Source organism: Lissotriton helveticus, chromosome 5_1, assembly GCF_964261635.1.
Source record: "Lissotriton helveticus chromosome 5_1, aLisHel1.1, whole genome shotgun sequence".
NCBI lineage: Eukaryota > Metazoa > Chordata > Amphibia > Caudata > Salamandridae > Lissotriton > Lissotriton helveticus.
The window spans coordinates 1,784,352,269-1,784,378,883 of NC_136065.1; the positions used below are offsets into that span (position 1 = coordinate 1,784,352,269).

A 26,615-nucleotide genomic window follows, 5' to 3' on the forward strand; every position below is an offset into this window, starting at 1 on the left:
AGTCTGCAGCATGCTGAAAAGTTATAATAAAGAAGTGTCAGAAGCATCTGTGTTACCTTATATATGACAAAGAAAGCATTATGTACAACTGAACGACCATTTCAAAAAAGTATTAACATCCTATCAATGCTGGTAACTTTTATCTACCTATCCCAATGGTTGCGTGTTATGGGGTTTTTAGGTCGAGGCTACCGTCCCACAGCAAAGCTGTGGGGGGCGGAGCCGAAGATTTAATGAGTTCAACAGTGGTGCTTCAACACGCCTCTCTCTTCCATTGGCTAGCTTCGTAAATAGAGGCTAGCCATTGGAAGAGATGTGTGTCAATTACTATTTTCCCCGCCTTGATGCGATTCGGGGGCGTTTCTGTGTCTTTTTTTAAGTCCCGCCCCTTTTTCATCGTCATTTGGAGGTGGGCGTTTGCTTCTTTTTTTTTTGGGGCGGCGCTTTTGTTTTGCCATTTCCCCCGACCGCCGCTGGAGGAGGGTTGTGCTGCCCGCCCGCCCCCCGCCCCCCCGCCCTCTCGCTGTGCTTGTTCTCTTTCAGTATCACTTTTATTATTTCGTTCTTTCTCTCCCTCTTTCTTTCTATTATCTCTTTAACTTATCCTTCTCACTAGTTCCTTCTTTTTCTCTATCTCTCCTTCACACTTTCTTCATGTATCACTATCTCTTGCTCTATCTTTCTGCCTCTGCTTTGTATCCTTCTTCCACTCTCTCCTTTTACTTTCACTATCGCTCGTTTTTCTTCTCGCCTACCTCCACTCCCTCACACCGGATGTGCGCATTCGGGCGCACACGCTGTGCATTTCTAAAATTTCTATCACCTCTATGGCTTCCCTCTGATGACGTCCTTTGCTCCGCCTCTCCTTGTGGGTCTTGTTCGGTGTATCTAATCACTGCTCGGATGACGGATGCCAGCACCACCGGGATGGTGACGCTGGCGGGACGGATGCCAGCACCACCGGGACAGGTGACGTGACGCTGGCGGGAAGAGTTAGCTGTCATCTGACCCCCGAGCTCCGTGCCTCGTCCGTCTGTCTAACACAATGGCACAGCGGGCCAGGAGTGACGGCTCCTGCCTCCTTATCAATGGCACCCTGTCGATGAATGTACTTCATTTCAAAAATTGAAGGCTCTATCAATGGGCAAATAATTGCCGAGTCAATATGATCCCACAACTCACTTAACAAGAGACAGCGGAGGCCAGCGGGGATGGCAAACATGTCTTAATCGATGTAGGGCAAACACAGGGCTTTTGCGTAAGCAAACTGGAAGAAACCTCGATTTCAGTCGCACCGCAAAGTAAGCGGGGATCACTCTAGTCTGGGCGCCCTGCTGCGTGGGTGTATTAACAGCAACTAGGATTTCACCTTCGGGCAGAATGGGTGAAGTTGCGTGACTTAAAGTCACTTCACCCGAAGGTGGTGGTACCTTCGATTTTGCGCCTACATTATAATTGGTACGTACTTGCTGCTTCTAAAGACAAAATAAGGTATATAGCGCCCCCTGCTGCTGGCACCCTACAATGTGGCCTATAATTGCCATTCTAGAGAACAGGCCCTGATTGACAGCTGACCTTAAAGACTGAAGTTGGCGGGTTGTGGGGACGAATCACGAAGGCACTGCTTCAGTATAGGGGCGTGCAACGCTAAGGTTTTTTAAAAAACTATTTTTCAAACTAAGAGCCGTCGTGAAGTTCAATGAACATTTTTGCACACTGCATGAATTTGAAAAGCTTTGTGCTTGCCCATATGTGCATGACGAATTATGCTTTTTTGCAACATTCAATGATGCTAACGATAAACTTGCTGAGACGAACTTTACATATATTTGCCACTGTGCATAGAAATGCTATGCAAAAAGTAATCTTGCAGAGAAAAATCCCGTGTGCACTGTATCTTTGCACAGTTTGATAAGAGTAAAGATTATATTGCACTGTACAGAAAACATTATCGTGCAATGCATAAAAAACTGCATGGCCGAAAGCAAACGTAAACCAGGACATTTCACAAACTTCGTGAAATGGAACCATTGCAAACGTCAGGCAAAAAACGTATTCACGTCTCTATCAAATTGCACAAATCTGGTTGATTACACGCCTATAATAGATTATAACTTTTAGTTCATGTTTATGCATTTCACAGGATGAGCAGGCCCTAATAAACAGGAGCATGTATGGTACTCCCAGACAATAGTGCCTTACACCCATGTTTCTAATAATATGTGTATGCAATGTAGTCATCACACACATCAAGCATTTCCTGAGTTAAGACAAACAATTTCTATCATATTTTAAGTATATTATTGTTTAGAAATACATATTCCAAACAAGCATCCCCTTCAAATTCACATATCTTGAGCGAAGCAACTGGTGCACTATTCGTCACTTTTGCAATGATGCCGAGACCATTGCATTGTAAATGCTTGTTTAGATATGGAGGGGGACAAAGAACAGGAGGGTGAAGGTCAGTCAGTCAGTGAGAGTGAGAGAGTAAGTCAGTGAGAGAGAGTGAGTGAGAGTCAGTCAGTCAGTGAGAGAGTCAGTCAATGAGTGAGAGATTCAGTCAGTCAGTGAGGGAGAGTGAGAGTCAGTGAGAGAGTTAGCCAGTCAGTCAGTGAGACAGTCAGTCAGTGAGAGTGAGAGAGTCAGTCAGTCAGTGGGAGCGTTAGTCAGTCAAACAGTCAGTGAGAGAGTCAGCAGGTCAGTCAGTGAGAGAGTCAGTCAGTCAGTCAGTGAGAGAGTCAGTCAGTCAGTCGGTGAGAGTCAGTCAATGAGAGAGTCAGTCAGTCAGTGAGAGAATTAGTCAGTGAGAGTCAGTCAGTCAGTCGGTGAGATAGTGAGAGTCAGTCAGTCAGTGAGCGTGAGAGAGTCAGTCAGTCAGAGAGTGAGTCAGTGAGATTGAGAGAGTCAGTCAGTGAGAGTTAGTCAGTCAGTGAGAGTGAGTCAGTGAAAGTGAGAGTGAAAAAGTGAGTGAGTCAGTGAAAGTGAGAATCAGTCATTGAAAGTGAGAGTCAGTAAAAGTGAGTCAGTCAGTGAAAGTGAGTGAGTCAGTGAAAGTGAGAGTCAGTCAGTGAAAGTGAGAGTCAGTCAGTGAGAGTCAGTCAGTGAAAGTGAGAGTCAGTCAGTGAGAGAGATCGAGAGTCAGTGAGAGAGTCAGTCAGTCAGTGAGAGTCAGTCTCGTGAGAGTGAGAGAGTCAGTGAGAATGAGAAAGTCAGTCAGTGAGAGTGAGTCAGTGAGAGCGAGTCAGTCTGAGAGAGAGTGTGTGAGTCAGTCAGTGAGAGAGAGAGTCAGTCAGAGAGAGTCAGTGAGAGTCGGTCAGTGAGAGTCAGTCAGTCAGTGGGAGTGAGAGAGTCAGTCAGTCAGTGAGAAAGTTAGTCAGTCAAACAGTCAGTGAGAGAGTCAGTCAGTGAGTCAGTCAGTGAGAGTGAGAGTCAGTCAGTGAGAGAGTCAGTCAGTCAGTGAGAGAGTTAGTCAGTCAGTGAGAGAGTTAGTCAGTCAGTGAGAGAGTCAGTCAGTCAGTGAGAGAGTCAGTCAGTCAGTGAGTGACTCAGTCAGTCAGTGAAAGTGAGACAGTCAGTGAGAGAGTGCGAGAGTGAGTCAGTGAGAGAGTGCGAGAGTGAGTCAGTGAGAGAGTCAGTCAGTGAGAGAGTGCGAGAGTCAGTCAGTGAGAGAGTGAGAGAGTCAGTCAGTGAGAGTGAGAGAGTCAGTCAGTGAGAGTGAGAGAGTCAGTCAGTGAGAGTGAGAGTCAGTCAGTGAGAGTGAGAGAGTCAGTGAATGAGAATGAGAAAGTTAGTCAGTGAGAGAGTGGGTCAGTGAGAGAGTGGGTCAGTGAGAGAGTGGGTCAGTGAGAGAGTGGGTCAGTGAGAGGGAGTCAGTCAGTGAGAGGGAGTCAGTCAGTGAGAGGGAGTCAGTCAGTGAGAGGGAGTCAGTCAGTGAGAGGGAGTCAGTCAGTAAGTGAGAGTAAGTCAGTAAGTGAGAGTGAGTCAGTGAGAGAGTCAGTCAGTCAGTGAGAGAGAGTTAGACAGTCAGTTGGAGTTTCAGTCAGTGAGAGTGAGAGAGTCAGTCAGTGAGAGTGAGAGAGTCAGTCAGTGAGAGTGAGAGAGTCAGTCAGTGAGAGAGTGAGTCAGTGAGATTGAGAGAGAGTCAGTCAGCGATAGAGAGTCAGTCAGTGAGAGTTAGTCAGTCAGTGTGAGTCAGTGAAAGTGAGAGTCAGTCAGTGAGAGAGATCGAGAGTCAGTGAAAGAGTCAGTCAGTGAGAGAGCGTGAGCGTCAGTCAGTGAGAGAGCGTGAGCGTCAGTCAGTGAGAGTGTGTGAGAGTCAGTGAGAGAGTCAGCCAGTCTGTCAGTGAGAGAGTGAGTCAGTCAGTGAGAGAGTCAGTCAGTCAGTGAGAGTCTGAGAGTGTCAGTCAGTGAGTGTGCGAGTCAGTGGGAGTGAGAGAGTCAGTCAGTGGGAGAGTTAGTCAGTGGGAGAGTTAGTCAGTGAGAGAGTCAGTCAGTGAGAGGGAGAGTCAGTGAGAGGGAGAGTCAGTGAGAGTGAGAGAGTCAGTCAGTCAGTGAGAGAGAGAGTTAGTCAGTCAAACAGTCAGTGAGAGAGTCAGTCGGTCAGTCAGTGAGAGAGTCAGTCAGTCATTCGGTGAGAGTCAGTCAGTGAGACAATCAGTCAGTGAGAGAGTCAGTCAGTCAGTGAGAGTGAGAGAGTCAGTCAGTTGGAGTGTCAGTCAGTGAGAGTGAGAGAGTCAGTCAGTGAGAGTGAGAGAGTCAGTCAGTCAGTGAGAGAGTTAGTCAGTGAGCGAGTCAGTCAGTCGGTGAGATAGTGAGTCAGTGAGAGTGAGAGAGTCAGTGAGTGAGAGAGTGAGTCAGTGAGATTGAGAGAGAGACAGTCAGTCAGTGAGAGAGTGAGTCCGTAAGATTGAGAGTCAGTCAGTGAGAGAGAGAGTCAGTCAGTGAGAGTTAGTCAGTCAGAGTGAGCCAGTGAAAGTGAGAGTGAGTCAGTGAAAGTGAGAGTGAGTCAGTGAAAGTGAGAGTGAGTCAGTGAAAGTGAGAGTGAGTCAGTGAAAGTGAGAGTGAGTCAGTGAAAGTGAGAGTGAGTCGTTAAAGTGAGAGTCAGTCAGTGAAAGTGAGAGTCAGTCAGTGAAAGTGAGAGTCAGTCAGTGAGAGAGATCGAGAGAGTCAGTCAGGCAGTGAGAGTCAGTCAGTCAGTCAGTCAGTGAGAGTCAGTCAGTGAGAGTGAGAGTTAGTCAGTGAGAGTAAGAGAGTTAGTCAGTGAGAGTGAGAGAGTCAGTAAGTGAGAGAGAGAGTTAGTCAGTCAAACAGTCAGTGAGAGAGTCAGTCGGTCAGTCAGTGAGAGAGTCAGTCAGTCATTCGGTGAGAGCCAGTCAGTGAGACAGTCAGTCAGTGAGAGTGAGAGAGTCAGTCAGTGAGAGTGAGAGAGTCAGTCAGTGAGGGAGTCAGTCAGTGAGAGTCAGTGAAAGTGAGAGTCAGTGAGAGTCAGTGAGAGTGAGAGTCAGTGAGAGTGAGAGTCAGTGAGAGTGAGAGTCAGTCAGTGAGAGTGACAGTCAGTCAGTGAGAGTGACAGTCAGTCAGTGAGAGTGACAGTCAGTCAGTGAGAGACAGTTAGTCAGTCAGAGTTTCAGTCAGTGAGAGTCAGTCAGTGAGAGTCAGTCAGTGAGAGTGAGAGTCAGTCAGTGAGAGTGAGAGTCAGTCAGTCAGTGAGAGTGAGAGAGCCAGTCAGTGAGAGAGTGAGTCAGTGAGATTGAGAGAGAGTCAGTCAGTGAGAGAGTCAGTCAGTCAGTGAGAGAGTCAGTCAGTCAGTGAGAGAGTCAGTCAGTCAGTCGGTGTGAGTGACTCAGTCAGTCAGTGAAAGTGAGACAGTCAGTGAGAGAGTGCGAGAGTGAGTCAGTGAGAGAGTGCGAGAGTGAGTCAGTGAGAGAGTGCGAGAGTCAGTCAGTGAGAGAGTGCGAGAGTCAGTCAGTGAGAGAGTGAGAGAGTCAGTCAGTGAGAGAGTGAGAGAGTCAGTCAGTGAGAGAGTGAGAGAGTCAGTCAGTGAGAGTGAGAGAGTCAGTCAGTGAGAGTGAGAGAGTCAGTGAATGAGAATGAGAAAGTTAGTCAGTGAGAGAGTGAGTCAGTGAGAGAGTGGGTCAGTGAGAGAGTGGGTCAGTGAGAGAGGGAGTCAGTCAGTGAGAGGGAGTCAGTCAGTGAGAGGGAGTCAGTCAGTGAGAGGGAGTCAGTCAGTGAGAGGGAGTCAGTCAGTAAGTGAGAGTGAGTCAGTGAGAGAGTCAGTGAGAGAGAGTTAGACAGTCAGTTGGAGTTTCAGTCAGTGAGAGTGAGAGAGTCAGTCAGTGAGAGTGAGAGAGTCAGTCAGTGAGAGAGTGAGTCAGTGAGATTGAGAGAGAGACAGTCAGCGATAGTCAGTCAGTGAGAGTTAGTCAGTCAGTGTGAGTCAGTGAAAGTGAGAGTCAGTGAAAGTGAGAGAGATCGAGAGTCAGTGAAAGAGTCAGTCAGTGAGAGAGCGTGAGCGTCAGTCAGTGAGAGAGTGTGAGAGTCAGTGAGAGAGTCAGCCAGTCTGTCAGTGAGAGAGTCAGTCAGTCGGTGAGAGAGTCAGTCAGTGAGAGAGTCAGTCAGTGAGAGTGTGAGAGTGTGAGTCAGTGAGTGTGCGAGTCAGTGGGAGTGAGAGAGTCAGTCAGTGGGAGAGTTAGTCAGTGGGAGAGTTAGTCAGTGAGAGAGTCAGTCAGTGAGAGTGAGAGTCAGTGAGAGGGAGAGTCAGTGAGAGTGAGAGAGTCAGTCAGTCAGTGAGAGAGAGAGTTAGTCAGTCAAACAGTCAGTGAGAGAGTCAGTCGGTCCGTCAGTGAGAGAGTCAGTCAGTCATTCGGTGAGAGTCAGTCAGTGAGACAATCAGTCAGTGAGAGAGTCAGTGAGAGTGAGAGAGTCAGTCAGTTCGAGTGTCAGTCAGTGAGAGTGAGAGAGTCAGTCAGTGAGAGTGAGAGAGTCAGTCAGTCAGTGAGAGAGTTAGTCAGTGAGCGAGTCAGTCAGTCGGTGAGATAGTGAGTCAGTGAGAGTGAGAGAGTCAGTGAGAGTGAGAGAGTCAGTGAGTGAGAGAGTGAGTCAGTGAGATTGAGAGAGAGACAGTCAGTCAGTGAGAGAGTGAGTCCGTAAGATTGAGAGAGTCAGTCAGTGAGAGAGAGAGAGTCAGTCAGTGAGAGTTAGTCAGTCAGAGTGAGTCAGTGAAAGTGAGAGTGAGTCAGTGAAAGTGAGAGTGAGTCAGTGAAAGTGAGAGTGAGTCAGTGAAAGTGAGAGTGAGTCAGTGAAAGTGAGAGTGAGTCGGTAAAAGTGAGAGTGAGTCGGTAAAAGTGAGAGTGAGTCGGTAAAAGTGAGAGTCAGTCAGTGAAAGTGAGAGTCAGTCAGTGAGAGAGATCGAGAGAGTCAGTCAGGCAGTGAGAGTGAGTCAGTCAGTCAGTCAGTGAGAGTCAGTCAGTGAGAGTGAGAGTTAGTCAGTGAGAGTGAGAGTTAGTCAGTGAGAGTAAGAGAGTTAGTCAGTGAGAGTGAGAGAGTCAGTAAGTGAGAGAGAGAGTTAGTCAGTCAAACAGTCAGTGAGAGAGTCAGTCGGTCAGTCAGTGAGAGAGTCAGTCAGTCATTCGGTGAGAGCCAGTCAGTGAGACAGTCAGTCAGTGAGAGTGAGAGAGTCAGTCAGTGAGGGAGTCAGTCAGTGAGAGTCAGTGAGAGTCAGTGAGAGTGAGAGTCAGTGAGAGTGAGAGTCAGTGAGAGTGAGAGTGAGAGTCAGTGAGAGTGAGAGTCAGTCAGTGAGAGTGACAGTCAGTCAGTGAGAGACAGTTAGTCAGTCAGTTGGAGTTTCAGTCAGTGAGAGTGAGAGTCAGTCAGTGAGAGTGAGAGTCAGTCAGTGAGAGTGAGAGTCAGTCAGTGAGAGTGAGAGCCAGTCAGTCAGTGAGAGTGAGAGAGTGAGAGTGAGGGAGTGAGAGTGAGAGAGTCAGTCAGTCAGTGGTTCAGTGAGAGAGTGGGTCAGTGAGAGAGTGGGTCAGTGAGTGAGTCAGTCGGTGAGAGTGAGTCAGTCAGTGAGAGTGAGTCAGTCAGTGAGAGTGAGTCAGTCAGTGAGAGTGAGTCAGTCAGTGAGAGTGAGTCAGTCAGTCAGTGAGAGTCAGTCAGTCAGTCAGTGAGAGTCAGTCAGTCAGTCAGTGAGAGAGTCAGTCAGTCAGTGAGAGAGTCAGTCAGTCAGTGAGAGAGTCAGTCAGTCAGTGAGAGAGTCAGTCAGTGAGAGTGAGAGAGTCAGTCAGTGAGAGTGAGTCAGTCAGTGAGAGTGAGTGAGTGGGAGTGTCAGTCAGTGAGAGTGAGTGAGTGACAGTGTCAGTCAGTGAGAGTGAGTCAGTGAGAGTGAGTCAGTGAGAGTGAGTCAGTGAGAGTGAGTCAGTGAGAGTGAGTCAGTCAAACAGTCAGTGAGAGAGTCAGTCGGTCAGTCAGTGAGAGTCAGTCAGTCATTCGGTGAAAGTCAGTCAGTGAGACAGTCAGTCAGTGAGAGTGAGAGAGTCAGTCAGTCAGTGAGAGTGAGAGAGTCAGTCAATGTGTGAGCGAGTTAGTCAGTGAGAGAGTCAGTCAGTGAGTGAGAGAGTCAGTCAGTGAGAGTGAGAGAGTCAGTCAATGTGTGAGAGTTAGTCAGTGAGAGAGTCAGTCAGTGAGAGTGAGAGTCAGTCAGTGAAAGAGTGAGTCAGTCATTGAGAGAGTGAGTCAGTGAGATTGAGAGAGTCAGTCAGTGAGAGAGAGAGTCAGTCAGTGAGAGTGAGTCAGTGAAAGTGAGAGTGAGTCAGTGAAAGTGAGAGTGAGTCAGTGAAAGTGAGAGTCAGTCAGTGAGAGATCGAGAGTCAGTGAGAGTTAGTCAGTCAGTGAGAGTCAGTAAGAGTGAGAGAGCCAGTCAGTGAGAGAGTCAGTCAGTCAGTGAGAGAGAGAGTCAGTCAGTGAGAGAGAGAGTCAGTCAGTCAGTGAGAGAGTCAGTCAGTCAGTGAGAGAGTCAGTCAGTCAGTGAGAGTTAGTCAGTCAGTGAGAGAGTGAGAGAGTCAGTCAGTGAGATTGAGAGTCAGTCAATGAGAATGAGAAAGTGGGTCAGTGAGAGAGTGGGTCAGTGAGAGAGTGGGTCAGTGAGAGAGCGGGTCAGTGAGAGAGCGGGTCAGTGAGAGAGCGGGTCAGTGAGAGAGCGGGTCAGTGAGAGAGCGGGTCAGTGAGAGAGCGGGTCAGTGAGAGAGTGGGTCAGTGAGAGAGTGGGTCAGTGAGAGGGAGTCAGTCAGTCAGTGAGAGTGAGTCAGTCAGTCAGTGAGAGTGAGTCAGTCAGTCAGTGAGAGAGCCAGTCAGGGCGAGTGAGAGAGTCAGTCAATGAGAGTCAGTGAGAGTGAGAGTCAGTGAGAGTGAGTCAGTCAGTGAGAGTCAGTCAGTCAGTGAGAGTGAGAGAGTCAGTCAGTCAGTGAGAGAGTGAGTCAGTGAGAATGAGAAAGTCAGTCAGTGAGAGTGAGTCAGTGATAGCGAGTCAGTCAGTGTGAGAGAGTGTGTGTGTCAGTCAGTGAGAGTCAGTCGGTCAGTGAGAGTCAGTCAGTGAGAGAGTGTGAGCGTCAGTCAGTGAGAGAGTGTGAGAGTCAGTGAGAGAGTCAGCCAGTCTGTCAGTGAGAGAGTCAGTCAGTGAGAGAGTCAGTCAGTGAGAGTGAGAGTCAGTGAGAGTGAGAGTCAGTGAGAGTGAGAGACAGTCAGTGAGAGAGTCAGACAGTCAGTGTGAGAGAGAGTCAGTCAGTGAGAGAGAGAGAGAGTTAGTCAGTCAAACAGTCAGTGAGATAGTCAGTCAAACAGTCAGTGAGAGAGTCAGTCGGTCAGTCAGTGAGAGAGTCAGTCAGTCATTCGGTGAGAGTCAGTCAATGAGACAGTCAGTCAGTGAGAGTGAGAGAGTCAGTCAGCAAGAGTGAGAGTCAGTCAGTGAGAGAGTCAGTCAGTCAGTCATGAAAGTGAGAGTCAGTCAGTGAGAGAGATCGAGAGAGTCAGTCAGTGAGAGAGTCCGTCAGTGAGAATGAGAAAGTCAGTCAGTGAGAGTGAGTCAGTGATTGCGAGTCAGTCAGTGTGAGAGAGTGTGTGTGTGTGTGTGTCAGTCAGTCAGTGAGAGTCAGTCAGTGAGAGTCAGTCAGTGAGAGTCAGTCAGTGAGAGTCAGTCAGTGAGAGTCAGTCAGTGAGAGTCAGTCAGTGAGAGAGTGTGAGAGTCAGTGAGAGAGTCAGCCAGTCTCTCAGTGAGAGAGTCAGTCAGTCGGTGAGAGAGTCAGTCAGTGAGAGTCAGTGAGAGTGAGAGTCAGTCAGTGAGAGTGAGAGAGTCAGTCAGTGAGAGTGAGAGAGTCAGTCAGTGAGAGAGAGAGAGTCAGTCAGTGAGAGTGAGAGAGTCAGTCAGTGAGAGTGAGAGAGTCAGTCAGTGAGAGAGTCAGTCAGTGAGAGAGTCAGTCAGTGAGAGAGTCAGTCAGTGAGAGAGTCAGTCAGTGAGAGAGTCAGTCAGTGAGAGAGTCAGTCAGTAAGAAAGTCAGTCAGTAAGAGAGTCAGTCAGTAAGAGAGTCAGTCAGGGAGAGAGTCAGTCAGGGAGAGAGTCAGTCAGGGAGAGAGTCAGTCAGTCAGTCGGTGAGATAGTGAGGCAGTCAGTCAGTGAGAGTGAGAGAGTCAGTCAGTGAGAGAGTGAGTCAGTGAGATTGAGAGAGAGAAAGTCAGTCAGTGAGAGAGTGAGTCAGTGAGATTGAGAGAGAGTCAGTCAGTGAGAGAGAGAGAGTCAGTCAGTGAGAGTTAGTCAGTCAGAGTGAGCCAGTGAAAGTGAGAGTGAGTCAGTGAAAGTGAGAGTAAATCAGTAAAAGTGAGAGTCAGTCAGTGAAAGTGAGAGTCAGTCAGCGAGAGAGTGAGTGAGTCAGTGAGTCAGTGAGAGTGAGTCAGTCAGTCAGTGAGAGTGAGTCAGTCAGTCAGTGAGAGTGAGTCAGTCAGTCAGTGAGAGAGTTAGTCAGTGAGAGTCAGTGAGAGTGAGTCAGTCAGTAAGTGAGAGTTAGTCAGTCAGTGAGACTGAGTCAGTGAAAGTGAGAGTGAGTCAGTGAGAGTGAGTCAGTGAGAGTGAGTCAGTGAGATTGAGAGAGTCAGTCAGTAAGTGAAAGAGAGTTAGTCAGTCAAACAGTCAGTGAGAGTCAGTCGGTCTGTCAGTGAGAGAGTCCGTCAGTCATTCAGTGAGAGAGTCAGTCAGTCATTCGGTGAGAGTCAGTCAGTGAGGAGACAAAAGCAACAGCAATAACCTATAGAATAAAACCACAACAATGAGCTGCACAAATATCCTTAGCAATAATACTAACAGAACAAGCCACTGAGCTTCGGAAATAAGATCAGTGCCAACAAATAAAGGAATACGTTATACAAATAGCATTAGTACAGCATCCACAGCAGCAAGTTACAACTTGCACCCAACAAATATCAGGGCACATACAGGACAAGCAGTAACAATCAAAATATGAACGACAAGAACAGGAGAAGGATTGGCACCAACACTCACATGAAAGAAGTAGAAAAATTGGACTTTTGATAGTTCATATTAAGAGCAACAGAAACTGGACTTAAGTCAACTCATACATTATTAGCTCAACGTTATCACTTATAGCTCCCAGGACTAAGATTAGTATCATCCGTGATATCCCTGAAATGCAGGTTTAGTACTAGCTCTAGCACAGTCATGCACCACAAATCAAAATTAATAATAAGCCAAATGAGTTCCATAACCACGCGATTATAACTGTTTTTCAGACTTAGAAGTCAAAGATATTACCTTTATGATGTAACATGACAGAGAAGCAAGGCAAACTCACAATTAGAGATGGGCAATCACATGTACTGAAAAACAAAATGTACCCTGTGGTGGCTTTAATGATGCCTTTTCAAAAGGCTGGGACATAGTCCTTTGCACCAATTCAAATCATCAAAATTCTTTATTCGGCTCTAGAAGCCATAAAAGTCACATCATAAAATACACAGTACAAAAAATACACAGTACAAAAAATACACCATAAAGACTTCAGATAAAATCCATGAAATAACGTGATAGCTACAAGATACCGAAAAGTTTCAATATTTAAATAAATCATAGTCTCAGGAAACTTAAGATGTAATTTAAAATAGTAACAGTTTTGTTTCCCAGCCATTGCAATTAAGAGAAGGCTGCTATGTGGGATCTTGAATCCAAAGCAAGCAATATGGGGCGCAGGAACTGCCTTCTTTGATGTAGGTAAAATGTGCAAAATAATGTAAAGTGCACAGTGCTTTGTTCAGCAGGGATCTCACAATGACAGAGGGGTAAGGATGAAAACCAAGTACCTCTGAAGGGATAGGCTACCAACAAGAATATGGTTTGTAGTCGAAACCTTGTGAGTAGGAACTTCTGATTTCATCTACAATGAACAGTAAGTAAAGTGCTGGGCGTAATAGTGGAGCCTGAAGATTAACTCCTTGCAGAACCTGATAGAGTTTAAATCCCAATTTCATGCCTTCAAAGCTCTACAGGGTACAGGGCCGCAATTCTTGAGGATGCACCTGAAATGGTGTGCGTCAGCCAGAAGTTTAAGATCTTCCCGTACAAAACTTCTGCAGACACCCAAGTTTAAGAAGGTCCGCTGTGGTGGAAGAAGCTTCCTGCTGGGAACAGTGAAGATCTGGAACCAGCTGCCCACTTCGATAAGGAGCAGCTCTTCACTTTTATCCTTAAGAAACACGCTAAAAACCTGGCTCTTTAACAACTGATCCATCTTGTACATCCCGCGAGCACCGCTCAGATCTTCAGTTTCTAGTGTCAAGATGCCCTCGGGCATTCGTTGCGCTCTACAAATATGCCAATCAAATCAAACCAAACTCCGCACTCTTCCCGGCTATCACCCTGCCGTGCTTTTTGAGCACATTGATAAAAAAGATTTTTACGTGTGCTGCGAAGACGTTTGATAAAAGAGCGGGACTATGATAAAAAGCTGGGATGCCCAGACTTTCAAAGCCCTTTTTAACAGATTTAAGCCAAGAGATGTCTAAGCAATCGTCCAGATTCACACAATCTGAGAGCACTGATCTACATAATTGGGCTTCTGGGTTTGTCAAAATACGCTGCCACAGTAAGTGGGGTTGTAATTTGATATAATCCTCCAGGTAGTTTAGCCCTACCTCCTCGTGGCAAAATGATGGTGGGGTGGAGTGTGGGATAGCCAGGAGTCGTTCAACTAATTTCTGATTTGTACAATTAGCATGTTATCTAAGAATCTGAATGTCTAGAAAGATCAAGAAGTCGCAGACTGAAGTGCAATTTTAAGGCTAAAGAGCAGCCTTCCTATACTGAAATCAAGGTTAATTAAAACATTCCCTTTGAGATATGATGTGATGGGCTTTTTCATCACAGTGTACAACCTGCCCAGACTGAAATGTGTCAAATGAACGTGTACCTATAAGAAGTTTGGCTCATATATTGTGCCACAAATCGTGAACAAGGCTGCTCACAGCCAAAACGAACTGTAGATTGTAATAAATAATGTTGGAATAAAATAATTGTGTTGGATATCCCGAGTCATCGCTACTTCTTCAGGTATGTGAGCTGAACTTCAATTTTCGATTCCGGCAATGCACTACACCCCAGCAGGCTCCAGCGACCAAGCAGAGCAAAGGCTGATTTATATATCTTTTAAAAATCCTGTCCAAGATTTTGGTGCTACCATACATCGATGTTAATAAAAAAACACATTTGAGAACAAGTTGCTTCGGTTCACCTTGACATATATAAAAGATTTCACAAGTAAGAACCAACCTAAGTGTGAATAGGTATTCACCAAAATAAAAAATATATTAAAAAACTCTTCAGAACAAATGAGTGATTGTGTGCTTATTCTTCCTTTAGGACATCCATCTCAGAGCTCTGGTGTTACACTGTAAGGCCCTTCAAAGAATGTTAAAAGGCTAGATTTGTGACAACATCACAGAAAGAAAAGAGTAAACATTATCTCATAAAACAGCAGGCTGACAATGACTATTGTTATGCAGTCCTTGAAATTACATGAATTATTCACAAAGCGAGGCATTGTTTTTAATGGAACACGAATGTTCAGATTCACACAGGTTCCTCACTGTATTTATAAGATGGAAGAAACAAGGAGGCGAGTCCATGTTCTTCTTGCAGTTCACTTTCTGGCTCGATGGGGAATGCTGACCATTCAACGCCTCTGCACAGCACGACCAATGCATTCAATTCCGTAGCTTTTATATAGTGCATGGCTATTCGACCAAGCCTCCCAGCGCTCTTGCCCCAACATCCTCCTGCTACCATGTAGAATCAATTGGCGAGCATCCAGTCTTCAGAAAATAAGTGTTTTTAAAGATTTTCTGAAGCATATTTCTCACTGCTGACTTCTAAGGGAGGCTGGGAGGGCGTTCCACAGCTTGGATACAAGATACTCAAAGGAGCAGCCACCACTTCTCATACTTTTGACCTTGGGTACTGAAAGGAGTCCCTGATTACTATATCGCAGGGTCCTCTCTGGAATTTACGAGGTGAGTAAGTTCCAGATGATGAGTGGACCTTTTCCACAGATGGCCGAAAGGACCATGCACAGAGCCTTAAAGTGAATTCTCCTTTAGACTGGCAGCCAGTGAAGCGGGAAGAGGGCTGCTCTTGCAGAATGGTGCTTGGGTATTATGAACAGGAGTCTAGCAGCGTCATTCTGCACCACTTGGAGCCTTTTTATCACGTATTTAGGACTCTGTAAAAAGAGGGAGTTACCATCGTCTAGACATGAATTTATTAGACTCTGTACCACAACCCTCCTCGTGGAAACTGGTAAAGTCTGTAAGACTTTTCTGAGAGATGCCGAAACAGGAGCCGGACCGTGCTATGGCCGGAGTCCCCATCGTAAACTTGTTGTCTATCCAGACGCCTAGACTTTTGACTGCTTTCACTGGCTCTGGCAGCTCGTCTAGTTAGTTTGGCAGGGCAATCTCTGCCACCTTGAGCTTTTGTTACTTACCACCAGAACCTCTGTCCTGTTGCAGTTAAGTTTCAGACTACTCCAGTCTGTAACATCCCTAAGACATGAGTCAAGTTGTGTGTGAAGGTTCGACTGACATTGGGTGTGAGGATGATGATGATTTGGGTAATATCTGCATATGACACTAAAGCGAGTTCACAAGAACAAATTGAACTGTATTTTCATAGCAATCGTAAGGTTATTTCATGCAAAATAAAATAAACAGTCAAATGGCTTTTCACAAATGTGTATGTTCTATAATGTTCGGTGGTAAAGCAAAATGCTATGAAACATTTTTTTTTAAATTATATACAAAAGGCATACTGATGCAACGGGCTGCATCATTCCCTGGTGCACACATGCATTACAATGAGTTCACAGCCCAGCGGAGTGACACAGGTTCCATTTCATTTTGTATTTATCGATCCAAAATAGCAAACGCCACTTGGACCAATAAATAAAAAAATAACGATTTTTTTTGAGGGGTGAAAGTGCTTTTTTTTTTTTAAAGAACCGTTGTTGGGGGGACAAGGCAGAACGAGGGGGGTGCTAGTGTTTGGGGAGAAGGGGAAAAGAAGTGCAAGGGGAAGAGTGCAATTCAGGGGGAGGAGGAGAGTGCACACTGGGAAGAACCCCAAAATGGAGTGGGGTTGGAGGAGAAAAACAAGGGGTGTGGAGTGGGGACGGAGAAACACTCCAGAGAGCACCCAGCACATAACGGTTACAGCAAAACAGGGAGCAAGTGGAGAAGCCCACAATGAAGAGAAGGACAACACTTAGCATGGTGGGGGCATTTGAAGAAGCACACAGAGAAGGGGTGAGTCCGAAAAAACATGCTCTCTTATTGAGTGTTAACAAAAAAAGAAAAAAGTAGTTACCTAAAAGTGAAATCGGAAGGACATTCGACAGCCAATGGTAAATAGGCATTGCTCCAAGCGAGGGACAAACGCAAGGTTTAACAAGATGGACAAGGCAAATCATCGAATAAGAAGCAAGGAAATGAGTGTAACAATAAAGCCAACCAATGGAAAGCAATGGGCGGCCTTGAAACCCACTCAAAGACATTAAGCCCAGAGTAAGTCTTCTTCAACCTGACAGCTGACATGAGTGGTAGGATCATCCTAAAAAGCTGCACATAATGCTCCCCTACTAATGTTATTTATGTTCTTTGCACTACGGCAGGAAACAATTTTTTTTATCTTTAGCCCCACAGAAACGATAAACAACCACAACATAAATATACTTTACATAAATATACTCTCATAAGCAGAGGAAATGTTGAAAGGTTCTCAGGCACTGAGCACAGATGGCCAAACAATGACTATAGCCATGTGTGTGCATGTACCTGGAGTCAACCAGCACTGAAGATCGTCTAATCAACGCTGCTTAGAAAGCTACAACAGGCCTACCACAGGATGATAGATTTAAGAACGTTGGTACTGGGATAGAGATATTTCTATTTCTAGATCATGTTTTAATATTCTGTCCCGAAAATACCAAATTATCTCCAGAGTTGTCAACTGGCAGCAGGTCAGTTAATGCTCATTCTGACGGGGAGAGTTCAATTTTTTATCCATAAAAGGGCTGAGGTTGAGAGGCGGTGTGCAACATAGAGACTTGTGACAGCCAAGCAGGAAATTAAGTCTTGGTGCGCATGTACATTATACTACAAAAGCTAATGAGCATGACCGAACTACTGCAAAGCACAAGGAGATTAAGTGATTTGCCCAGAATAACACAATATTGAGCCAAGCGCTGAGGCAGTGATTTGAAATTGGATCTTAAAGTTGGCAGCCCTAACCACCAAGCAACAACTCCTATCACAGCTTCAGAGATGGGAAGGTACGAGAAGGACACTGAGGAGTAGAACTTACAGGTCACAGAAACCAAGGAAGCTGCTTATCTGCATCTATATTGAGTCTGCAACTGCACTTTAATCTAGTGTACAAAGTAGATAATCCCTGATGCATGCAACTTTAAAGTGATCAACATTGTTTGTGTGTAATGTCTCGTTTTCTTTTGATTGAGGTACTTCTCCTTTTAATAAAAGTAATGCACTGGACTAAACAATTATTGTGCCTGTTTCACTATTTGCTTACTCAGGCTCTACCACCAACTCTACCTCCATGAGTAGAATTTGGCTGCTTAATGTAGCTACCCTGAGAGTCAACAGCAAAAAGAGTATATATATTAGGGCCAGTTTGCAGAGGTATAGTAGGACTGGCCCCAGAGGCAAACAATCCCAACCTGCACAGATGTGGCCCAGTCTCACCTGCATGTCCTGTGGTCCCCAGTGTATAACAGCGTTAAAACCTGTCTTTTTCGATGTACATACATGCATAACACAAATCACTCGTTATTTTTCAAATAAATGTACACACCCATTTACGTGACAGCATGCATTCTCACACATTTCTGAAACTCTTTACGTTTATGAGCAGCCAGTAGTCCAAATGAAACACCTCTCTGATCCTCATATTCCACGCCCAATACCTTTCACAGAGGTCTTACTGCTCCCAGCACCCCTGCAGCCATGCAGTCCGAAATAGCGAACAGGAATTCATTGTCAATCCTAGCGTGTTTTTGTATCATTAAGGGTACAAAGTGATATATAAATGATACAATATAATAAGGTATTTCAGAGGTAACGAATATGCTGAAGTTGCCACACATGCATACCAATCCAGAAAGATTTGCACTCACTATATGTGTTGCATTGTACAGTGAATTGAGCTGCTCCAGACGATGCATGGCTGAACTTCGTTTTGGGGCTATGCATATAATTGTTCGTGTGGAATAAGTGCATTCCCATTCTAGCTTGGGCTGTATATGTTGATGAAGAACAATGAGGTGTGCATGTTTTCTATGCTATGCTGGTTGCACGGACTGCACATTGTGAAACCCTGTGGTTGCTCTAAATCCCCGAGAGGAAACAGGGAGTCTGGAAGAAGGTAACGCGCTCACTGCCAGCGCCAAGATTCTTTGCTCACTGCATGATCAGATGCTAACTTTAGCCTGAGTAAACTGCTACCAGCATTGTAATAGCGATTCTGTTATTGCGCTGTTTGAATGCGAGAGAAAATTTGTTTTTAAATTGAAATTAGAGCACTGCTTTTAAAAATTGCACTACGCTCGCTCACCTAGCCCGACTCCTCGGTCTGCCGCGGGAAGTCCCGATTGTTGCAGAGGGAGTGCAGGGAGACACCAGGCTCGAAGAGCAAGTTGCCATCTTGGGGGTGGTGGGGGACGCGCTCTAGCTGTTGACACTTCCGGGGAGAGCCTACAAGTAGTAGTGCTCGGCCGGACTCGCTGCTAGAGGTAACGCGCTCACTGCCAGCGCCAAGATTCTTTGCTCACGCATGATCAGATGCTAACTTTAGCCTGAGTAAACTGCTACCAGCATTGTAATAGCAATTCTGTTATTGCGCTGTTTGATCACGAGAGAAAAATTGCTTTTAAATTGAAATTAGAGTACTGCTTTTAAAAATTGCACTACGTTCACTCACCTAGCCCGACTCCTCGGTCTGCCGCGGGAAGTCCCGATTGTTGCAGAGGGAGTGCAGGGAGACACCAGGCTCGAAGAGCAAGTCGCCATCTTGGGAGTGGTGGGGGACGCGCACTAGCTGTTGACACTTCCGGGGAGAGCCTATAAGTTTCAATGCATTTCCGAACGCGCAGCGGACGCGCCAAAGGCAAGCCCGTCTGCGCCCGTCCGCGCCCATGACGCGCTTAGCGCTAGACCCCCTGCCCATTTTCGTAGAATTAGTTTTACCCGGGATGATCTCTTGGCCCTTAACCACTTGGCTGCTATGCGTTTTCCCCCCCGGTGCTGGGATCCTCCATTTTCCATTATTCATGACGAGCTGGGCTCGTCATGAGCGTGCGAGGAGGCTACACCATGACGAGCCCAGCTCGTCATGAGCGTGGAAGGGGTTAATACGCGGAAATGCCTAACTCCTACCACGCTTATGGATGACAATACCACCAACTTGAAAGCATGTACCTCCTGCGATCTAGGAATTTCCTTTCTACCACCACACCTGGCCAACTGCCACCAAAGTGTTCCCTACCCTGACTTAATGAGAATCACTATCCACCCTGAGCTTGGGAACCATCCAGGCAGGGGAGAACAAACTGACAAACCTAAGCACTACATAGGAAACTCACTTAAATGCGTTCTGTTAAACACTAGATCCATGCCCAAGCATAAACACGAACTAGAATCCCTGATATCGGATAATAACCTGGATCTAGTGTTTCTCACTGAGACCTGGGCATCCACTACCTCGGGACCTGACTGGAACACTGCAGCCCCTTCAGGATACTCAGTGGCTCAAGTAGACAGGACGGGAACAGGGGGGGGGAGGGGCATTGCACTAATCTACCGCTCTTAATTTAAAGTTAAATTTTCATCAGAAGCCACATTAGAGGCAATGTCCTTTAACATAAAAAACAACAATCAAGCTCTCATCACTGGTCTATTAATTTACAGACCACCAAGGACGAAAGGTCCTTTTAGTAAAGCTATTCAAACCTTCCTAGAATCATGCCTAGACACTCCCACTTATACAGTTCTAGGTGATTTTAACTTCTGGAGGATAATAGGGACTCTGATACTGTGACTTTGGTTGACAACTTCCACAGTTTGGGCTGAAACAACTAATCGTTAAACCTACCCATCAAGTCGGCCATACTCTGGACGGCATTGTTACGAACAATGAGAGTATAAGAGTGACGTCGGTCTTACCAATCCAATGATCAGATCACTAGGTCATTCACTTTACAATAAAACACACACCACAACCCGGGAGCCGTAGGATTCGCCCAACACTGGCCTAACCAGGCCGTGGAAGGTTTTTCAGAAGGATAGTCTAGCTAAGATTCTCTCAAAAAATCCCCCCTCATTCACTAACAGCAATGATGGGGCTAATAAATTCAACCTATGGATAAACGAGGCAGTTAGAGAACTAGCCCCTGAAGACAGAAAAAAAACCAGGAGACAATCAGCCACCTCACCTTGGTACACACCGGAAGTTAAGCAACAAAAAATCAACTGTAGGCACAAAGAACGAATCTGGAGATCTGATTATAGCACATCTCACAAAAGCTCTAAATGAGTATAAAAAAATGATTGTACAAGCCAAATCGATCTATTTCACGTCTAAAATCAATGAGGCTGCAAATTCCTCTAAAGAGCTATTCAAAACAGGGTCATGCCTACTCAAATGCCCCAGGGACACAGTATTTGTCCCTGATCAACACTTTTTAGATAAGATAGCCTTGTTCTTCCAACAAAAGGGCCATGATGTATATAATGAGCTGCATGAGATATCCGACCCAGGGACCAACATCATTAGGGAACAATCAGCAGCCCCCCAGAATTGTCTATCCCATTTTTCTCACTTTGAGGAAGATCAGATTCCCAAGATGATAGAACAAGCCAAATCGGGATCTCCGCAAGACCCCTGTTCGCCCAACATATTTCAGCTGGCCCCAGAAACAATCAGTAAAACCTTAACGCCACTTCTCAATGTGGTAATTAAATCAGGTGTATTTCCGCAGCAATGGAAAAAAGCCAGCATCAGACCTATCCTGAAAAAGGACTCCTTAGACCCAGGGGAGACAAAAAACTATCGTCCCATCTCCTGTCTCCCTCTACCAACGAAAATATTAGAAAAGGTCCTTAATCAGGAACTAATGGAGTTTGTCAACATCAATAACATCCTTGACAATACCCAACACTGCTTTAGGTCTTGTCACTCTACTGAGACAGCCCTAATAATTGCCAGAGAGGAAGCCCGCAGAACCATGGATAGGGGAGGAAGAGCAGTGCTGATACTGCTGGACTTAACAGCAGCATTCGACACTGTTAACCATGGGGTCCTCATTAACAGGCTAGAATCAGTGGGAGTTAGAGACACTGCCTTGTCCCTACTAAAGTCATTTTTAGGAAATAGAATCCAACACATTTATTGGGAAGGCCTGAAGTCGGAGGAATTCTCCCTCCCTTGTGGGGTCCCACAGGGTTCGGCACTCTCCCCCACCCTCTTTAATCTTTATGTGACCCCGCTAGCATCACTAATAAAAGCACATGGCCTGAAATTGGATTTGTATGCTGACAACACACAACTGATCATGTCACTTACACAAACTATTGAAGTCCCTGCGGAACAGTTTAGAAGCTGTCTCTTAAACATAAAAAGTTGGATGAACATGAACTTCCTAAAACTGAACAACGAAAAAACGGGGGTGATCGAGTTCGGACACAATACTCGCATTTGGAGCCAACTTTGGTGGCCTCCTGAGGCAGGAATGTGTCCTGAGCCTGCACAAAAAGTTAAAAATCTGGGCCTCTGGCTAGACAAAGATCTTGCTCTCACCGCACAGGTGAATCAAGTGACGTCTGCATGCTTTTTTACTATGAAAACCCTCAGAAAAATACTGCCCATGATTCCCCAACATTAAGGAAAACAGTGGTTGGGGCCTTAGCCCTCTCCCGTATCGACTACTGCAATGCCTTATATCTGGGTATGGGTGAAAGGCAACTTACCAAATTACAGTCACTGCAAAACGCAGCGGGAAGAGCTCTGTTGGACCTTCCAAAGCGCCATCCCACTTCCAAAGCCATACGCCAACTCCATTGGCTGCCAGTTCTGCAGAGAGTACAATTCGAAGCCCTCTGCCTAGTCCACAAAACAGTAATAGGAGGAGCCGAGGACTTGAAAGCTCTCTTTCCCCGCTACACCCGTACTCTTAGATCTACGTGCCAAGGCCTAATCACCGTTGCGAGAATAAGGAGAGCACGCTGGAGAGGCAAGTCCTTTTCCCATCTGGCAGCGAAGCTGTGGAACGCCTTGCCCACTAAGCTCCGTTTACAACCAAATAAGAGCAGTTTCAGAAAGGCATTGAAGACCTGGCTGTTTACCACACCTTAATCATCCAGCAGTAGCGGTACCCTCTCTCAGCGCCAAAACGCCACGGCATAAGTGCGCTTAACAAATATTTCAGTCAGTCAGTCAGTCGAGAAGGGAACAGAAAAAAAAGGGAGGGGGCAAAAAAAAGATGGGCATGCTCACCGCCTCTTTGCCGTGCTCCTGTCCTCTCCTCTCTTCCATTCTCTTGTGCCTTCCTTTCTCCTGGCTATCCCGCCAGGAAAAGGAAGGCACAAGAGAATGGAAGAGAGGAGAGGACAGGAGCACGGAAGAGAGGAGAGGACAGGAGCACGGGGGAGAGGACAGGAGCACGGGAAGGAGGCGGTGAGCTTGCACCGTATGTAGTTGTTCACACTTTCTGCATGCAGATATGATATCTATAGAACAGCGTTTGTGAGGCTTGTGGTGAACTGCTGATATGTTCCACCATTCAGAGACGAGGTCCGTGTGGGCTCTCGGGCATACATCTAGACATGTTTGTGTTTTACAGTGTTGCTGCGACGACGCGTTTCTAAGGCGAGTTTGCAGCACCCGGTCCCGGTGCAGTAAGTAGTGAGACGTGTTTGATGGGTTTGTTATGGTTACATTCCTCCTATAAATGGGTTATTATAAAGTACACCCACACTTGTGACTGGCAGTATTGGGTGGTGTACATTCTTGATTCATTCAGCCACACAGTACGAATATTCGATTATCCCGAGACAGTGCTGGCCTTGCCATTTGCTTTGCATTGAGAGGAGTGACGTCGGTGTTTCGTCATAGGGTGAATGCTTGGAATGGTCAGCTATGTCGGTGTCTGTGCACCGCAGTTCATTTCACTGGCATGGAACAGTCTGCGTATCCTAGCCTCCTCGCCTGCCCGGTGCTACAGTCCGGACGCCCGCCTAGCCTCGTAGCCCGGGGCGGAATCGAAGCGCAAGAGGGGTATGAAATAGCGGGTGTGGTAAGCAGGACAGAGGAGAACCCGCCTGCCCCGCCACGGCCCACCCCGTAAAAAGGCTGCTGCTTAATTGTTTGGCTGCAATAATCCCCCCGCACTGGAGATCTGTTAATGGTTAACTTGGCTCCCATTAGGATTCCTCAGCTCTCAATCATGGGACTTGTGGGTACACAGCCCCTCCCCCACAGCGCCCACCTTCCAGGCATCTCGCATGAAGGCTGCAGCTACAAGCAGAATGGTAATGAGCTTCTTCTTCGACTGAGCACCAGGAGAAGGCCCGTGAGTCATACGGGGATGCTGCAGCTGGAGCAGGGCTGAGCAGGGCTCTCTCCAAACAAGGCCATGGGCAGCGCTGGACAGAAGAACGGAGCACAATAATGGAGAGGGCACAAGAGCCTGCAATATGATATTTTGTCAGTACAGAAAAAACAGGTGCCAAGTTGTATTTCTGCAGCTTCGTGTAATTTCTTCTCTCGCCGGAGAGCAGGGAAACAAACAAAAAATAAACAGGAGGAGGAAGACGGCCCCGGTTACTGGAGGTGGAGACTTTCTTGGAAAGCTGTACCTCTCCTAGGGAGGAGGACTGCAGAGCTGCTCGGTGTCCAGTGCTGGAATCTTACCCAGCCTGGGAGAGGGATGTTAGGCTCCACGTCAATTAGTCTAACCATAGTGCTCTCAATGATGTGAGTGGCTTCAGGGTCCTGAACCTTACGATTTGATTGATCCCAGTCCCTGTGCCACGTAAAAGAGTGCTGTCGTTAAAACAGTACTCTGGTCGGCATCCTATAATTTATTCCGAGCTATGGGGTGCCAGGGAACATGCAGGCAATGGTGAGGCAAGATTTCGGTCACGGATGCAACGGCAACATTCAAGGTGCTGTTACCCTGGATGCCACCTATTCTTGTGGGTGGACCACACCTTCATGGTTCAAAACGTGCTTTTTACTGTGCCAGGCCAGGGCCGTTCCTGCATACCCGTGGGGCTCAGGGGTGAAGACAGCCTTTCATGATAACACATTCCTGCCCTTTTCCACAGAGAATCAGGGCCTTTCATGTTACCAAGGCCGTTATCCCACCATTCCAAGATAAACCTCCGCATTCACAGCTGAAAATCTGTCTTTCATGTTACCAGGGCCCTGTCCTGCCCTTGAGAACCCGGAAATCCAAGGCTCGCTACCAGCCCTTCCCTGGACACTTCCTGCCCTTCCCTGCCGATCACAACTAGCCTTTCATTGTGCCAGAGCTTAGATTGCACATCTTTCTCCAGAGCACCAAGGGCCTTGGCTCTTGACATGGTAACTTAGGTAGAGAGTGGGAGATCCCGAACTTCCCAACAGAACCATAAGTGCCAATGGTGCAAGGTCCTAGGGCACTAAACAACACTCGCTGTAGAACCCCATGTTCATAGCTGGATACATGGCCAGATCCTGTCATCCATTCCTGCAGATATGGAGCCTTACCTATTAAAGACACCTATATGGAAGGACCTACTTTAGGGATTTGATACCCAATCATTTTTCTAAATCCCATGGGTGTGTTAATTAGCACTGGTCCCTTAGTCAAGGTGTATTTTCTATGTAAAAAACGTCACAACAGGCCACTTCTCACTCAAAGGAAAGAAATAGAGTGAGCAAAGAGAGAGTGCCTCACGGTAGCACCACCTGAGGGGGTTCCTGGCTAGCAATTACCAGTTTACCCACTTCTCATCATCGGCCACTCTCTCTCTTTAGGGTGTGTAAAGAAAAAAGGGAACATTGCCGTACTCCAAAATGCTAATCGTGAGGTGCAATAATAGTGAACAAAACCAAAATGTGCAACGCAACATGTTGGCATTAAGCAAATGAGTATGGTCTATTGTTAACCATTTTTAATTGGGAGGGTTTGCAGCAGTGGAATAAAGTTTGATAGCCAGCAAACCTTACCAGATTTTTAACTCTGTGAACCGAGTGCACTGGTTCTTTCTGGGGTTCTTGGCGCAAACACAAACAGATTTTTTTTAATAGTGCACATTTTGGTTTTGTTCACTATTATTGCACCTCACGATTAGCATTTTGGAGTACGGCAATGTTCCCTTTTTTCTTTACACACCCTAAAGAGAGAGAGTGGCCGATGATGAGAAGTGGGTAAACTGGTAATTGCTAGCCAGGAACCCCCTCGGGTGGTGCTACCGTGAGGCACTCTCTCTTTGCTCACTCTATTTCTTTCCTTTGAGTGAGAAGTGGCCTGTTGTGACGTTTTTTACATAGAAAATACACCTTGACCTAAGGGACCAGTGCTAATCAACACACCCATGGAATTTAGAAAAAGTATTGGGTATCAAATCCCAAAAGTAGGTCCTTCCATATAGGTGTCTTTAATAGGTAAGGCTCCATATTGTTGTTATTAAGCTGAGTGGGGGGCGGCCTTACTTTGTGTCCCCCTAACACTCCTATTGATTGACTGATTCATTCCTGCTGAACCTTGGGGACCCCATGGGCAAAAGCCTGCCTTTCATGGTGCTGGAGTCTTGATTACACACTACCCTGGAAAGCCCCCACCTCATGGCATTTCCTGGAAGCTAAGGCAGGAGACTAGGCTGCAACTCTCTCCAGAAAGCCCAGGCGATATCGGAAAGTTCTTGAGTTTCTGCAAGACCATAAAATCAATGGCCCAAGATCCTCTCTCCGTGGTGCTGAGATCCTGGTCGCAGATGGCATGCTGCTGATCCTAGGCTGCCATTGCAGCAGATGCCCCAGGACCAGGGTTAGAGATACGCCTTTTGTGGTACTGATGTGGACTGTTGGCGGATATTGCCTCTCCTATCGTAGAAGAACCAGTCAGGCTTGAGCTCCATGTTTCAGGACCATGGGAGAGCTGGTTTAGCCATGTGGTCCAGATGCAATCTTCAATAAAGAGCATGGCACTAGGGCACTCCAAACAAATCCTTACGGAGGACCATTTTTAGTATTTCTTTTACAGCAAGATTATAATCCCTGCAGGGACATCCTGAGTCTCTTTCCGCCATCTATGTGTAAAGCAGCACTCCAGCAAACCCGCCTTGAAGACATTCAAGTATATACCTTGACTTTAATAGCCCTGCCACTGGTCGCTTGTTATGTGACCACTCCAGTTTCATATCTTACAGTCCACCGTTACCAGGTTTCTCTCGCATAAATTGTAATCTAATGAATTATGATCCTTCTGGTTATTCATGCAGGAAAATATTTCCTTTCATTGTGTAAATACTTATTACTGGATGCTTCCTAAACACATCCGCCTAGTATATGACTTAGCCATACGCTGCAAGGGTCACTTACCAAGGGAACGCTGTGCAGAGGCACTGGATGGCCTCTTCTCCACAGGTCAGGTAAGGACATGGTCTATAGGGCCCTCAACACAGACTTCTTCCAGTAGCCCTTGCTCGGGGCATGCTCCAGATAGAGCTGATGTCATGCTCTGCATGTTGCTGTGGCGATGGAGCGTGCCGGCCCACTGGCTGCAGAGCCACAAGGGTCAAGACAAGCACTACATGGCCCTTCAATGCAAAGCCCTATACCCATAGCTCGGAGCCCGCATGTGGCCTAGGGCCGTACCGCAGGCGGCGTTCTTCACAGTTCTGTGCATCTGTCAGGCATGTGGCATTTTAGAGGCGGGAGGCTCAAAAATATTTGCATGTGAGCGCCATTTTGCGTTATGTCACTGGACCCCCTCCCCTCGCGGCACACA

General features: G+C 46.6%; 1 protein-coding gene across 6 annotated transcripts in view; it reads right to left on the reverse strand.

Annotated features, from left to right (window-relative positions):
* The window catches only part of TANC2 (tetratricopeptide repeat, ankyrin repeat and coiled-coil containing 2), a 2,511,073-nt gene that overhangs the window by 1,358,754 nt on the left and 1,125,704 nt on the right, over nucleotides 1-26,615 (reverse strand). The window lies entirely within an intron of this gene.